Source organism: Triticum aestivum, chromosome 5B (genome assembly GCF_018294505.1).
Source record: "Triticum aestivum cultivar Chinese Spring chromosome 5B, IWGSC CS RefSeq v2.1, whole genome shotgun sequence".
Taxonomy (NCBI): Eukaryota; Viridiplantae; Streptophyta; class Magnoliopsida; order Poales; family Poaceae; genus Triticum; species Triticum aestivum.
Genome location: NC_057807.1, coordinates 602214384 through 602230644, shown reverse-complemented (window position 1 = coordinate 602230644; position 16261 = coordinate 602214384).

The window sequence follows — 16261 nt, the reverse complement described above, 5'->3', positions numbered from 1 at the left end:
TGTTTGGAATTTTAAAAATGTTCTCATTTCCACACAAAAATTGTTCACAAACTGAAAAAATGTGCGGGCAAATTTAGAACACTTTTTCGATATCATTTATTTAGTCTCATTTCTGAAAATGTTTTGGAATTTAAGTTTTTGTCCGTGTTCTCAGAAAATGTTTGTTTTCACAATTTTATTTGTGCTTTACAAAAAATTATTCGCATTTTGACATTCTGAACAATCTTTTAAAGACACAAACAGTTTTTGAAATTACCTTACAATTTTCGAAAATGCAAATACTTTTTAGTTTATGAACAAAATTTGGAAATAATGAACCGTTTGAAATTTTGAAAAAAAAAATTAAAGGCACGACCATTTTTTAAAAAGAAAGAAGAAACGTAGCAGGAAAAGGAAAATAAATAAATAAAAATAAATTATGGAAAAAAGACCAGTTCACAAAGTGTTCCTAAAATCTTTTTAAAATTCCTAGCCTGTTGGTTACTTATAGTGTCTAGCTTTACATCGTTCAACAAAGGCATGCTGTTGCAGTGGTTGTGGATGCGCTTAAAGTTTTAAGCGGTCGCGGTCGTGGGTTCAATTCCCAGCTTGTGCCATCCTATTTTCTTATTTTTCATCGCATGCCACCACAAATTGTGAAAAGTTCATACTACCCTTTATACATATTGCGAGGGGGGTTGTACCGAAGCGTGACTCAAGAATGAATTGACAACGATACTCGTGGCCGCAGTGTTATTGTCACCACATAATACAGAAAATCAGGGACTGTAAAACGGACATTCACATATCAAGCGGCAAACTGTTCTTCCCTCAACACTTGACAACAGACGGCCAATTGATCACTCATACTGCACTGAGAACCGATCGATTTGTTTGTACCTGTTTTGATTGATCACTCATGGCACGATCGATCAATTTGCTTTTATTACCTGTCTTGATCGATCATTGTCACTAATTTTAGATAGAAGTCCATATGCATATGAGTAAATTACAGAAAACCACCACTTTGAAGGCAAGCTTTGCGAAAACCACTACAATACATTTTTTTTGCCAAAAACATCGTGTCTACGGTAATCTTTTTGCAGAAAGCACTGGTCGGCGGATCGGGCTCAGTTAAGCTTGTTTATGATAGGCGGGGTCCATTTTTTGCCTACGTGGCATAAAGTTTAGTTTAATGCGAAAAGCCCCCCAACTTTCTCTTCCTTTCCCAGGCCCATCCCGACCCCGACCACGGCCTCCATCCGTCCCAACCCTCGGCCGCCCCCATCCCGATCCCCGCAGAGGCCCGCCGTCGCCGTTCCTGCACCGAGGGCGAGGCAGAGGACGCCGCCCATGGCCCATCTCTACCCCCGCTCCCCCCTCCCCTGCCTGGCCGACGAGCGGCTAGAGCTGGCATCCCCCGCCCCTTCCCCCTTCCTCCCCAGACCGCCGTCGTGTCCCATTCGAATCTGGCCACATCGGATTTCTGCAAATTGTCTACAGACAGTGGCAATGGCGCCTTGCTCCGGCACAGCACCGCCCACGAGTCCCCGCAATTGGAGACGATGATGTGGGGCGAGCAGACGACCGCGGTCACCACCGTCGTCCCCGCGGTGTCCGGCGCCTCGACCTCGGCGTCCACGCGGCAGAAGCAGTCCACGAACACCTTCCCCCACTGCTTCTTGGAGTCCATAGATCTCAGATTGTCGCAGCCACCGACATGGTCCTCTGCGGCGCGCAGCTCCTCGGCGAGCACGGCGTGGAGCCTGTCTCGGCAGTAGTTGGCGTCCTAGGCACAGCTCGGTGGTGGTGAGCGCGTGGGGCTACATCGGGAGGACGACGACCAGAGCAACACGTTCTGCACCCACCGCAGACGGACAAATCGGACAATGCGCCGCCGATCTGCTGCAGAACGACAACCGGGGGCTAATTGCGTTTTTCATTTTTGATTTAGGGGTGTCTATATAAAATTCTAGGGTCTAGTTTGTAATTTTAGATTAAAATTCACCTGGCACAAAAAGTCACGCCACGTAGGTAAAAAACGGGCCCCACCTGTCATAAATAAGCTTAACTGAGCCCGATCCGCCGATCAGTGCTTTCTGCAAAAAGATTACCATAGACACGGTGTTTTTTGCAAAAAAAATGTATTGTAATGGTTTTCACAAAGCTTGCCTTCAAAGTGGTGTTTTTTTTGCAATTTACTCTATGCATATAGAACTGTATGTCTAAGCATTGCGCGAAGAAGAATCATGTGAATGTGTCTCACTAGTCTGATGGATGCTATGGAAGGAGAAGGATCACACACATCTTTAATAACCCTGCCGGCTCCACACATCACTGTCAAAGAATTGGCGCCCTTGCCGACGCTGGACGTACTCTCCTTTTAAGCCTCCCTTATCGACCAAAATAACCTAATTAAGAGCATCTCTAAATTGCACCTAACCAATCTCTTTTATGCGTTAGTTGAGTAAAAAAATTTACTCCACAGCCGCCCCAACTCTAAAATATACTCGGCCACCCATCCATGAAGAAAAAGAATCCCCCCCCCCTCACAGCTCAACCGCATCCGCAACCCTATGTGAGCACCCCGCATCCCCGCTGGCGTCGCCCTCGAGTGGCCTCCCCACGCGAGCTGTGGGAGGACCGGGATACCCGCAAACGCCTCAAGGTGGAGCATGCTGATGAGGATTACATGGCGGAGCTCCGCCACATGTATCCAAAGCGCATCGAAGAGAAGCCCTGGCCGTTCAAGATGGACAAATTTGGGAATACCAATGAAGCAGGGCCATCTGATGTGTCGGTCATCGACCTTTGCTCAACGATAATGACGGCTCTGGATCCGATGGCGACGGATCGTGTGAGGGCAGTGGTAACCACTACAACGATGAGGAATGGGAGAGGATCAGGGCCGAGATCACGGACAATGACTAGTTTTTCTATTTTTATGCAATTTTAGTTTAGATTTAATATAGGGCCATGCAAATATAGTTTATACTAGCTGTTTGAAACGAGTTTGGTGGACGAGTTTGAATCAAATTTGAATGAGTTTTATTTTTTTATTTTTTAAGGAGTTAAGTTTAAGGGATTGGCTATAGAAGCCTCTAATCTTTAGAGGAGCAAATTTTTATGTATCGGTTAGAGATGCTCTAAGTCATTGGAATAGTGATTTTCAGCCGTAGTTTGTATTCCCTCCGTCCCAAAATTCTTGTCTTAGATTTGCCTAGATACGGATGTATCTAATACTAAAACGTGACTTGATGCATCCGTATTTACACAAATCTAAGACAAGAATTTTGGGACGGAGGGAGTACATTATAATTGTTCCTTTTGAGGTTTTCTGTTCTTAGACTTTGAATGTACTCTCTCCTAATTAAATGAAAGCAGCTCAATTTCTACACTCATAAAACAAAGTAGTGGGAATGCCCACGCGACAGCGTTGTTCAGTTATCTTCTAAGTGCAGACAGCACAATACGGAGCCATCGAGTATAACATGTACGTGGGAAGACTTGTGTGAGATCTCACATTAGGTGAGATGAATGAGATTGATTTTCTCGGAAAAAAAGTACATGTTCAAACATTTGCAAATTTTTTGTACACACACATCAGTGTTTAATTTAAAACCTCAAAAAGTGTCAGCTCCTAAATTGACTTACATTTATAGAAACAAAAAAGGCAAAATTGAATATGGATAGTGTCAAAATACTATTCACCCAAAGCTGCAACTATTCATGTTTGAATTTGTCTTTTTTGAATCTCTACATTTTGTTTGGGGGGGGGGGGGGGGGGGTGTTGATCTCACGATCTTATCTAATGTGAGATCTCATACAGGCCTTCCCCAACATGTACAGGGACTAGGCCATACACATAGCACTGCATGCCTAAGCATTGCGTCTATGAATTACTTGATGTCACTGTCTTGTGTGGAAATTTTATTCCTGATGCCTTCCATTGACAAAGTTTAATCACCAGCAATGTGTCTCTTTTGTTTGTCGACGACTTTGGCAATAGGTTGTTCTATGAGTGTGGCCCAGATATAGTCTTGATTGAATTAGCTGAATCAAGAATCAAGTTGAAGTTGAGCACTACAGAGTGAAACATAGTTGTGCATGCGTATATATTAAAACATCATGCACGGTGTGGCCTGGAAAAACTGGCAACATTAGTCACTAATCATTAAACTATGGATGTATGACAGCATCGATAGGGGAAGACGATACATAAACCTTTCATTCAGGGGTGTAAGAGCATCCAGAGCCGGGCTCCCGAGACATGTCCTATACATATGATCTATATTCCACTAGCATCTACTTGGCTCAGTGGTTGGGTATGTGGTTGTGCAACCCAACGACCCGAGTTCAATTCCCAGAATTGACAGGTGATGCACAGGGGTTTCCCCCCGTTTATTGAGGATCAAGCTTGATGTGTGGTGGAACTACTCAGCAAGAAATATCTTGATACTCATTTAAAAAATTCTGAGGACCATGTTTATCTTGGTACTCATACTAAAATGGCCGTATGCATTCTTAGTTGGTGCAGAGGCCGGGAAGTGAAAATCTCCCCATTTAAAAGGGAGGCGGAAAGAAACAACACAGGAGGAAGAGGCAGCCACCCTTCCGCCGTCGAGGGCCGACGGATCAACCGCGCCCTACCGCCGAAGAAGGCCTCCAAAGGAGCATCAACTACCACCAGGGTCTCCCCATCCATTGGTGGCAGCGCCATCTCGTGGAATGGTGGGGACGCTGAGTTCGGGAGGTGACCGTGGAGATCTGTCAATCCGCGAGATCGGTCAGGAAGGGAGGACGTGGGCGCAATGGCAGGCCATCTCCTCCGACGAGACGGATCCGGACATCTGGATCGAAGGGAGGCTTCGATTCTCACCTCATTCGCGTTGGATGGTTCTTCTCGATCTGGAGAATGACATCCTCGCCGGCGATTATCTTCCGGACGGCGACATGATTAAGGTAGGTTCTAAATTCAAAATTGATGTTTATGATGTCGTTGTTGGCGATTGTGTGCAGTTGGATTTGCGATCGAAGGCACCGGTGTTGGTCGATCTGACGAAACCAATGGTTCATGCACGACCGGGTGGACGTTTTTGGGCGCTTTTGGAGAGCGAGGACGAAGATCAGGAGGTATGCCACGTCCCAACCACCAACGCAGTCACCGGAATGCGTTTGAACTTATCGGCTGCCGATCCATTGCCGGTGTCTAAGAGTTCAACCGATCGGCGTGTTTCAAAAATTTCGACTGCAAAGGCGGTTTTGAAACCGTGGATCGGCCCGATTCCCAAGGTAAACAGAGACCCTGTAACTTTGGCGGATTTTCTGCCGGATAATTGGACTCGTGTCACGAGAAAGAAGAAGAAAGGAAATGTGCGCCGGCCACCGCCGCGGCCAAGATCGCCGGTGACGAGATCGGCGAACGCTGTTCGAACAACCAGACGGGCTCGTTTGAACAGCCAGACGGTTGCGGGCTTATCTGTTGTGACGGTCGTGGGTCCTCCTGGTGCGGGCGAGGCCCAACCAGAGGCCCAAGCCGCGCACAGCCCCGTGCGTACGTTCGTGCATGATTCACCGCAAGATATCACTCCTTCGTTTGAGTCTAGGGTTCCCAGTCCAGGATTTCCATCGCTGGGAACAGGACGAGCGAGGAGGATCTCCACCACCAACGCCGGTGGTATGGCGGGTCGGGGTCTGCCGCCCTCCAAGCGAGGCCCCCTTCCGTTGCGGGATCGGCTTCTGCCGGAGCTGGGCGGGGTGCGCTGTCGGCTAATGCTGCTGCGACGGGCGTGGCTGGTCGTGCTGTGCCGCCGGCCGCTGCTCCTGCGGGTGTTGGCCACGGAGCCACAGCAGTCGCTGGGGGCGGACGGGGTGGCCTCATCCCTCCTAGGAAGGTAGCCGCTGCACCGGGGTAACGGCGGTGCAACCCCGAGGCGGGTCAGGTCGGGGCGCCCAAGCTCCAATTGCGCTGCCGACGACCCAAGTGTCCAAATTCACCGCACATCAGTCTGAGGACGCGGCGCAGCAACCGGATGCCAAGGCGATGGCCCTAGGAAGGGGTCGCGGCGTGCAAGGACGTCATGGTTACACTGGATATAGCCGAGATGGTCAGAACTACAACCGATACGGACAGTGGGGAGATGACGGATACGATGCTTACGGTGAGGGACTACACCATGGATCTTCGTCCAGTGGCGGCCGTGGTTATAACCGATACAATGCTGAGGATGCTGGGCAGTTTTAAGGCCCAGCCGGTAATTTTGTTGAGGGTGTCGCCGGACCCAGGGATCGTTTCCGTGGTGGCTATCGTCGCGGTGGGAGAGGGAGACGACCACCACCGCCTCTACACTATCCACCGCCACCACCACCTGCTGCGGAGATGGCCTCAGAGGAGGGGCTCGAGCATATAGAGGATGGGGTGGGAGGCACACCCTTGTTGCCCGCGGCGGCAGTGGATGCGGTTCGGGCTCTAGCAGCTGTGCATGTCCCGGTGACTACTGGAGGTGCTAAGTCTAAGGATAGTGCGTCTGATAAAGGTCCGGAGAAAGTGGAGGGCGAAAAGCTATCTAAGTGGGCAATTAAGAAGAAGAAGTTGCCCTGCTATAGATGTGGTGAACTGGGTCATTTTGTGGCAGAATGTACGAATGAGCTGTGTGAGTATTGTCTTCGCTCTCAACATGTGACCGGGGAATGCCCGCTTATTTCCGGTCCTAAGCCTGGAATTAACATTTTTGGGGTCTGCTGTAAGGAGTTGATGTTTTTTGAGACACCGGAGGTGGAGCCTCTACCACAGACGGTTGAGAGTTCCTTTCCGGCAGTTATCAAAGTTACTAATGGCCAGTTGACAGAGGCTTAGATAGTCAGACAGTTACGTGAGTTGGTGCCGGGTAATTATCAGTGGCATTTGGAGCAGTTAGAAGGTCAGTCCTATAAGGTTAATTTTCCCACTAAGGAGGATCAGATGCATTTTCTTAAGTGGGGCCTATGCAGAGTTACGAGCACAAACATTGTTATCGCTTTCGACGAGTGGAAGCAGGAGGAACCTGAGGGTACACCTTTGGAGAAGGTCTGGGTTCGTTTCTATGGTGTGCCACCTAAATATGTAAAACATTTTCTCATTGCATGGAGCTTGGGTGTTTTGATTGGTAAGACAGAAAAGGTTGACATGCCATTCACTCGCGCACATAACGCTGCGAGGTTATTGGTCAGTGTTGCGAGTGTTGAGCACATACCAGATGTAGCCAGATGGACACATGCTGGAGTCACTTATGTCTTAGAGCTTGAGATCGAGGATACTGCAGTTTCCGAGGAGGGGGATGGGACACAAGACATGGATACGACCGAGGGTGGCGGCGCACCCGGGAACCAGGAGAAAGGGCCCGATGATACACTGCCGGAGTCGGGCACAGGGCCGGCTCCACAGCCAGATAAGGTAGACAGTTCTACCAAACAGGGGCCCCCGTCCACTACTCCGGTGAACACGCTTCGCTTTGGTTCTTTTGCACCGGGGTCCGCTCCTAGCCGGTTGTGGAGCACAAGGGTTGAGGCAGACGACCCGATAGAGCTTGAGTTGCCACCAGTGCCGCATCTAGTCGGCGATGTGACGACCGTGGAGCCTCCCCTCGGTGCGAGGGTGGCTTCTATTGGGACGGCCACAAATTGTGGGGGTCATGGGCATGACGCCCATTACACCCAGCCACCTGAGCCAGTTTCGTCGTCGGCGGGAGGGGCGCCTGGACAGGAGGTCTATGGCGTCATTCCTACTTCGACGTCTCCGATCGAGTTGGGGGTGAGGTGCGGGAAGGAGTCCCGTGCTATATCCCCCCCCACAGGACCACACCATCCACAGTGATGAGCCGGGGGTGAGATGCGGGAAGGAGTCCCGTGTCATAACCCCTACTGAGTCTCACGCCGAGCTGGGTGGTTGTGGGTTGACGGTCCCCGTTGGTGATATGGGGGGCGGGATCAGCGAGCAGGCGTCTCCAAGGTCCTCCTCCCCCATGACACTTGCAGCGAAGAGTCACTCCACCACGCCCTACCCTACTTCACCGACAATTAGGGAGGGGCGTGGTAGTCCTGCTCGCACACCGAGCGAGAGGACCACGGAGGAGCTCATCGCTTTTGGTGGGATTGCGGATCCGGTGTCGGCTGGCAGGCGTGTCAGCAACCGGATCCAGGGACAGCCGGATGCAGATGACTTGCAGCTAGCGCGTGCCAAGAGGGCCGTCATGCTTCGTCATGCCGAGACTACTGTAGGTACGTCCTTTGATACTAGTTGTTCAATTTTACACTTCTCTGAAAATGATATCGTTGATAAGGCAAACGACTTAGGTATTTCTTTGGGATCAAATGAAACCGAGGTTGTTAAATCTATTAATGATCTTTTAGATTTGGAAGCGGAGAGGGCTTCTGAGATCATTCGTAATCTTGCCTCTATCCAACCTATGAATGATAATGACATGAATAATTTAGGGATTAATGATCTTGCAATTATCTGTAATAATCTCTTGCTTGTTGTCCAGGCTGAAGACGAGGAGGATGTCGAGAACACAGATATGGTAGAACCTCTCTTGATGGAGGAGGTAGTGTCTGTCATAGATAATTCTATTGTCCCGCAGGGTGTTGAGGAGAAGCCCAAACGACCCTGGAAGCGGAAAATTTATCCTACTTCGGCAGTACGCAGAAGTGCTAGAGTTAAACTTAAGAAAAAAAATTCATGATGACTTATGAAAGGACTATTTTGCAATAGCAGAGGTCTAGCAGACTTGGCTAAACAAAGATTCTTAGCAGAGACAACATTAGAGAAACACTTAGATTTTGTTGCACTTTTGGAAACTGGAGGAGATAATTTCACCTCCCAATTCCTTCAAACCCTTTCCAGTGGTATAGAGTTTGATTGGCACATTTTACCACCTAGAGGACGATCCGGCGGGATTTTACTAGGTGTACGGTGTGAGATGTTAGAGGTGCTTAATGTGGTGCAGGGGGACTTTTCGGTTAAATTCAGGGTGAGATCCAAATTGGATGGGTTCCGATGGTCGCTAGTTGCGGTATATGGGGCAGCACAACCTGAATTTAAACCCGATTTTCTTGCCGACCTAGTGCGGATTTGTGGAGATAAAAATCTGCCACTACTAGTCGGGGGTGATTTTAATATCATTCGGAGAAGAGAAGAAAAGAATAATGACAATTTCGATGGGCGTTGGTCTATGATGTTTAACATGATTATCGAGAGCCTCAATTTGAGAGAATTTGAGCTCACCGGTCGACAGTTTACATGGGCCAATTCGTTACCTATTCCGACGTATGAAAAGCTGGATCGGGTACTTGCTAGTGTGGAGTGGGAACAGAAATATCCGTTGGTGTCGGTCCATGCGATGCATAGAGGGATCTCAGATCATACACCACTCTTTTTAGATTCGGGTGTGGCTACTCATGTTGCAAACAAAAACATCTCCTCCTTCGAGCAAAGCTGGTTTGACCGATAAGGATTTATGGAGATGATTGCACGCGAATGGGATAAGCCAGTTTCAGGAAGGACGCATGTCGAGAGATGGCAGAATAAGATTAGACATCTCTGACAATTTCTGAGAGGATGGGCCAGGAATGAGAGTGGGATTTATAAACAGAGAAAAGAACGTCTAACTCAACTCATTGAGACTCTAGATGTTAAGGCTGAAACCACGCTTCTTTCTGTTTCTGAGCATCGTACCAAGTCCGAGGCTGAGCAAAGCCTCCGTGCTCTCTTGAGAGAGGAGGAACTCAAGTGGGTGCTGCGTGCGAAAACGCTTAAGGTTGTCCAAGGGGACGACAACACACAGTTCTTCCATATGGTTGCAAATGGTAAACATAGGAAGAAGAAGATCATGGGGCATGAGAATCTGAAAACATATATTTCTAACTATTATAAAGGCCTTTTTGGTCCTCCGAATACTTCGACGGTGTCTCTCGATGAGTTTGTGATTGATGATATACCTCAACTACAGGCAACGGAGAACAATGTTCTCTCTGCACCATTTACCGAAAAAGAAGTTCATCTGACCATTACTCAAATGAAGCCGAATAAAGCACCGGGACCAGATGGGTTTCCAGCTGAATTCTATAAGAAATGTTGGCATATCATTAAAGATGATCTAATGCCTATGTTTCACGATTTCTTCGACGGCCATTTGGAGTTGTTTCATCTCAGCTTTGGTACGATAACGTTATTACCGAAGAAGAATAAGGCGGTCCGAATTGAACAATTCCGGCCCATTTGCCTGCTGAATGTGAGTTTTAAAATCTTCACAAAGGTAGGAACCAATAGATTGACACAAATTGCTCACTCAGTGGTTCAGCCTAGTCAGACAGCCTTCATGCCTGGACGACACATACTCGAAGGCGTGGTTGTCCTACATGAAACGCTTCACAAGATTCACTCGAAGAAACTAGATGGGGTGATCTTAAAAGTGGATTTTGAGAAGGCTTATGATAAAGTCAAATGGCCTTTCCTTCAGCAGGCAATGCGTATGAAGGGTTTTAGTGAAACCTGGAGGAACCGGGTAGATACTCAAGTCCAGAAAGGTAGTGTCGGAATTAAGGTGAACGATGTTATCGGTCACTATTTCCAGATGCACAAGGGGTTGCGACAAGGGGATTCCATGTCACCTCTTCTGTTCAATATTGCGGCAGATATGCTGGCCGTCATTATTGGCAGGGCCAAGCACCATGGCCATGTAGAGGGTCTAGTTCCTCATCTGGTTGATGGGGGGGTGTCCATTCTACAATATGCTGATGACACTATTCTTTTCATGGAACATGACATGGCCAAAGCACGTAACATGAAACTTATCTTATGTTTATTCAAACAATTGTCTGGCTTAAAAATCAATTTTCATAAGAGCGAGGTGTTCTGTTTTGGGATAGCCAAAGACGAGGAACATACTTACAAACAATTGTTTGGATGTGAATTAGGTGCTTTACCATTCAGTTACTTGGGTATTCCGATTCATCACCGTAAACTATCCAATAAGGAATGGAAGTGTATTGAAGAACGAATTGAAAAAAAGCTCAACTGCTGGAAGGGCAAGCTGATGTCATATGGCGGTCGACTAGTTCTGATTAACTCAGTTCTGACCAGCATGCCAATGTTTTTACTTTCGTTCTTAAAAATTCCGAAAGGGGTCCGGAAGCGACTTGATTTCTTTAGATCTCGTTTCTTTTGGCAGTCTGATGAGGCCAAGAAGAAATACCACCTCGCGCGATGGGATATCCTGTGTAGACCAAAAGATCAAGGGGGGCTTGGTATCCAGAACTTAGAAATTAAGAATAAATGTCTTATGGGCAAATGGTTATATAGGTTAGAGACAGAGCCGAAGGGCATGTGGTCTCAAATCTTGCGTAATAAGTATTTGCATACGAAAACGCTAGCCCAGGTTACCATCAGACCCACTGATTCGCCGTTCTGGAAGGGTCTTATGAGAACGAAGGACATGTTCTTTCGTAGGATCAAATTCTTGGTTGGCAACGGGATGTCAACAAGATTTTGGGAGGATACGTGGCTAGGAGAGACGCCTCTGGCCTTACAATATCCTACCCTATACAATATTGTCTAACGAAAGGAGGAGTACGTAGGTACAGTCCTTCAAACTATACCCTTGAACATCTAGTTCAGACGTACGTTAGTGGGAGAGAGATGGACAGCCTGGATGCACTTGGTTCGGAGGTTGATTGAAGTTCGACTCTCCGACATGCCGGACTCAACAATTTGGAAGTTAACTAAAAATGGGATATTTACTGTGAAATCTTTTTATACGGATTTGATTAATTCTGGCCCCCTCTCAAGGTCTTTGCATTTTTGGAAGGTTAGAGTTCCTTTGCGGATTAAAATCTTTATGTGGTTTGTTCACAAGCAAGTTATTCTCACAAAGGACAACCTTCTTAAGAGGCGATGGGTAGGAAACTCGCAGTGTTGTTTTTGTGCTCAGGATGAGACAATACAACATTTATTTATTGATTGCCCACTTGCCAAGTTACTTTGGAGAACAATTCATATAGCCTTTAATATCAATGCTCCGGTAGATATTGCGTCTATGTTTGGGACGTGGTTAGCTGGGATTGAACAGAACATGGCAGCTCGTATTCGGATTGGAATATGCGCGCTATTATGGGCTATATGGAACTGCAGAAATGATATAATTTTTAACAGACGACACAACTTAACTTTTTTGCAGGTTATCTTCAGAGCTACAGCTTGGATCCGTACGTGGTCCTTACTCACTCCTATGACTTCAGGGAGCCTTTGGTTACTGGGTGCAACCAATGGGAGATGATGGCTCGGGGTATATTCCACCGGTTCGGATGGCGTTCACATAATAGGATAGGAGTCTAGAGAACTTATCCTTATTTTTACCGTTTCGGTTGTCCTTGCCAGCTTGCATTTTTCCAGCTTTTGTTTTTTTGTTTTGCTCCGTTTGTGAGCTGTAAGACATTTATGACGTTACTTTCTGGATTTTTAATAAGAGGGCCGTATGCATCATCATGATGCAGAGGCCGGGGACATGTCTCCATTTCCAAAAAAATCTACTCGACAAAACGGCGCTACTCGGTAATTTTCTCTATTTTCCGTCAAAATCAGGTAAGTTGTGAATAACCCTCTTAACTCCGTAGGGGTGATGGTTCCTTAACATTGTGTGGATTTCCATGGTCGGAGAGAAATGATTCGATATGTTCAGCTAGCTTGCTCCGATCAACATGTGGTTGCCATAGTGGGGACAAACGCAGCGACCCGCCACCCTGGATAGCCACGGACGCAAGTCGCCAGCCCCATGTAAGAACACTCCGATTATATGATACAAATTTTATTCCTGGTGTCTTCCATTCACAAAGCTTAAGCACTGGCAATGCTTGTTGACTTATTTGTCAACGAAGTTGGCAATATATAGGTTGTTCTATGAGTGTGACCTAGCTATAGTCTTTATTGAATTCGCAGAATCGAGAATCAAGTTGAACTTGAGAACTACAGAGTAAAACAGAGTTGTGCATGCGTATATATAGAACATCATGCACGTTGGCCTGGCAAAAACAAGCAACATTAATTACTAATTATTAAATTGTACGTATGATAGCATCGATAAGGGGAGACGATGCATGAGCCATTCAGGGGTGTAAAAGCACTCCCATTGTGGGGTTCAAGTGTCAAATACTTTCACTGGAAACTTTGCTGAGAGTTAGTAGGTGCCCACGCAACGGGCTGCTGCTCTCTTCTCATTCTAACTGCAGACCTTTTGATGGCATTGGCATGAGATGTTAGACAAAGTCTGTACTCGTGTAACGTTATGTAACCATACCATGATTATAGGATCAGGAGACCACGTCGGCCCGAGTGCCACTTGTATAGGACGTGCAGTTCTCCTTCAATATAAGCCATGTACTGTGGTCTGTAAATCAATCAAGGAAATATCTTTCCAACTTGGTATCAGCTGCTTCCAGGTTCTCTCCATGGCCGGCACCGACTCCTCCCCGTCTGCCGCCGCCATGGACTCCGTCACCTCGCCGGGCTCTCTCTCATCCACGGCACCCGCCGCCTCCACTGCCTCGGCCTCCTCCTCCACTTCCTCTCCGCCGTTCGTCTTCGGTACAACACCCTCTCTCTTCAGCAGCACCCCCGCCTCTGCTGTATCGCAGTTTGCGCCCCTTTTCTCCTCCGCCCCTACGGCACCACCGCTCTCTGCTCCCCGCCTCTCCATCTACAACGATCACATCTCCAACCATATCAAGTTTCTTCTCATGGTCCTCATTCGCCACGGCGTCAAGTTCCTCATCGAGCATCCTCCTCCTCCCAACGCTAATGCCGCCTACCTCGAGCTCGATGCCCACGTCGTTCTCTGGATCTACGCCACGCTTGCGGACTCCATGGTGGATCACGTCGTCGGCGCCACCAACACGTACGCCCTCTGGCACAAGATCAAGGATTTCTTTCTCGCCAACCATGCTGCCCGGTTCATGATTCTCAATCAGCAGTATCGCAACCTCAAGCAGGGTGATCTTCCCGTGGACGAGTACGCGCGGCGCATGAAACTCCTCACTGACGGCCTCCTCTGACATCGAGCACGTCGTCACCGAGGTGGATCTTCGCACTTAGTTCCTTCACGGTGTCGACAAGCGCCTCGACACCATCCAGGTCATTCTCGGTGACCAGGAGCTGCCCTTCGACATCTTCCTCTCTTGGGTCATCCTGGCCGAGGAATCCCAGGCGCAACGCGCCACTGAGGAGAGCGCCTCGGCGTTCGCGCTCCCCGGCGGTGATCGCGGCGGAGTCCACAGCAGCAACTCCGAGGCCGGCGCACGTGTCTCTGCTGACCGCGGCCAAGGCAACTGCTCCTCCGACCACGCCTAGTGCTCTCCGCATCCCCAACAACAGCCTTCTGGACATGGCTGCGGTGACCGATCCGCCGATGGTGACCGTGGTCGTGAACGTGGTCGCGGGCGCGGCGACTCCTCTGGTCGCGGCCAGCACTCCCAGCCGATGTTCTCCCCCTTCACTAGCTATTTCGCTCCATATGGCATGGCCTTCCCGTAGCCGCGCTCCGGCTGGGTCCCTCCCAATGCTACTGATGTCTTGGGACCTCGCCCGAACGCCCATGCTCAGGCGTACCCCATGTACCTGCCTGCGCCGACGACTCCGTACTACCCACCCACACCGCCGTCGTGGGAGCATCTTGCCATGCTCAACGCCGCCTACAACAACTCCGGCTTGCCCAAACAACCAGCCCCCAAGTGGTACTTGGACAGTGGCGCCTCTTCGCATGCCTCTTCGCACGTGACTGGCAGCCAAGGTATCTTAACCTCGTCTAGTGATTCATTACAGCATGTTCCTTCAAACATACTTGTTGGCAATGTACAACATCTCCCCGTCACGGCCACTGGCTCCACCACACTCCACCCTCACAATTTTCACCTCACGGATATTCTTGTCTCTCCACATGTAGTTACTAGCCTTATTTTCGTACACAAATTTACCAAAGATAACTCATGTTCCGTTGAATTTTTTCCGTGTGGTTTTCTTGTGAAGGATCTTCGCACTCGAGAAGTTCTCATGATCTCCGCTAGCACCGGCGACCTCTACCCCTTCATTGGCAAGAAACCAGCACGGGCATCCGCACTCCTCACCACCACCTCGGATTTGTGGCATCGTCGTCTCGGGCACCCCGACGCTCATACCCTTTCGACTATTTCTTGTGATTTTCTTAGTGATTGTAATAAGGCTCCACATTTCCCATGTAGGGCTTGCCAACTAGGGCGCCAACCACGCCTCCCATTTTCTTCTTCACATAGCAAAACCTTCGGTCCCTTTGATTTAATTCATTGTGATTTGTGGATATCACCTGTTGTAAGTTTTTCCGGTTTTCAATACTATCTTGTTATCTTGGATGACTACACACATTACTCATGGACATTCCCTTTGCGCAAAAAATCCGAGACCTCTACTGTCCTATAGCGTTTCTTCACCTTTTTTCACACTTAATTTAATGTGATCATTAAAAGTATGCAATGTGACAATGGCGGCGAATTCATCAACACCTCTCTTCGCTCCTTTTTCTCCTCAAACGGTATCGCCTATCGATTTTCTTGCCCCCACACTTCCCCTCAAAATGGCAAAGCGGAACACCTCATACGTACCACTAATGATATTGTGCATACTCTCCTTCTCCAAGCCAACTTAACACCTCCCTTTTCGGGTGGAAGCCCTCCATACCGCCACCTACCTTCTAAATAGGCGTCCCTCACGAGCCATCACACCATATACCATACTATCTCCTCCACGGCGTGCAACCCGAGTACTCTCATCTTCATGTGTTCGCTTGTCTATGTTTCCCTAACCTCTATGCCACCATGGACAACAAGCCCTCCCCTTGTTCCTTCTCCTTGTGTTTTCCTTGGTTACCCACTGGAACACAAAGGGTACACACTACTAGGAAAAGGGCTATAGATGATATGACTACTAATGGTGCACCAGACATGTGATGCGCCATTACTATATTTTAATGGCGCACCATGTCTCGATGCGCCATTAGTAATATATTACTAATGGCGCACCTGGTGTGTGGTGCGCCATTAGTAGTTTAAAAAAAATAAAAAAAATTGTTACTAATGGCGCACCGTTGTATAGTGTGCCATTACTAGTTGACATAGTAATGGCGCACCACACCCACCGTGCGTCATTAGTAGTTTTGAGAAAAAGGAAAAAAAATTGTTAGTAATGGCGCACCTGTGGACAGTGCGCCATTACTAGTCACTGTCC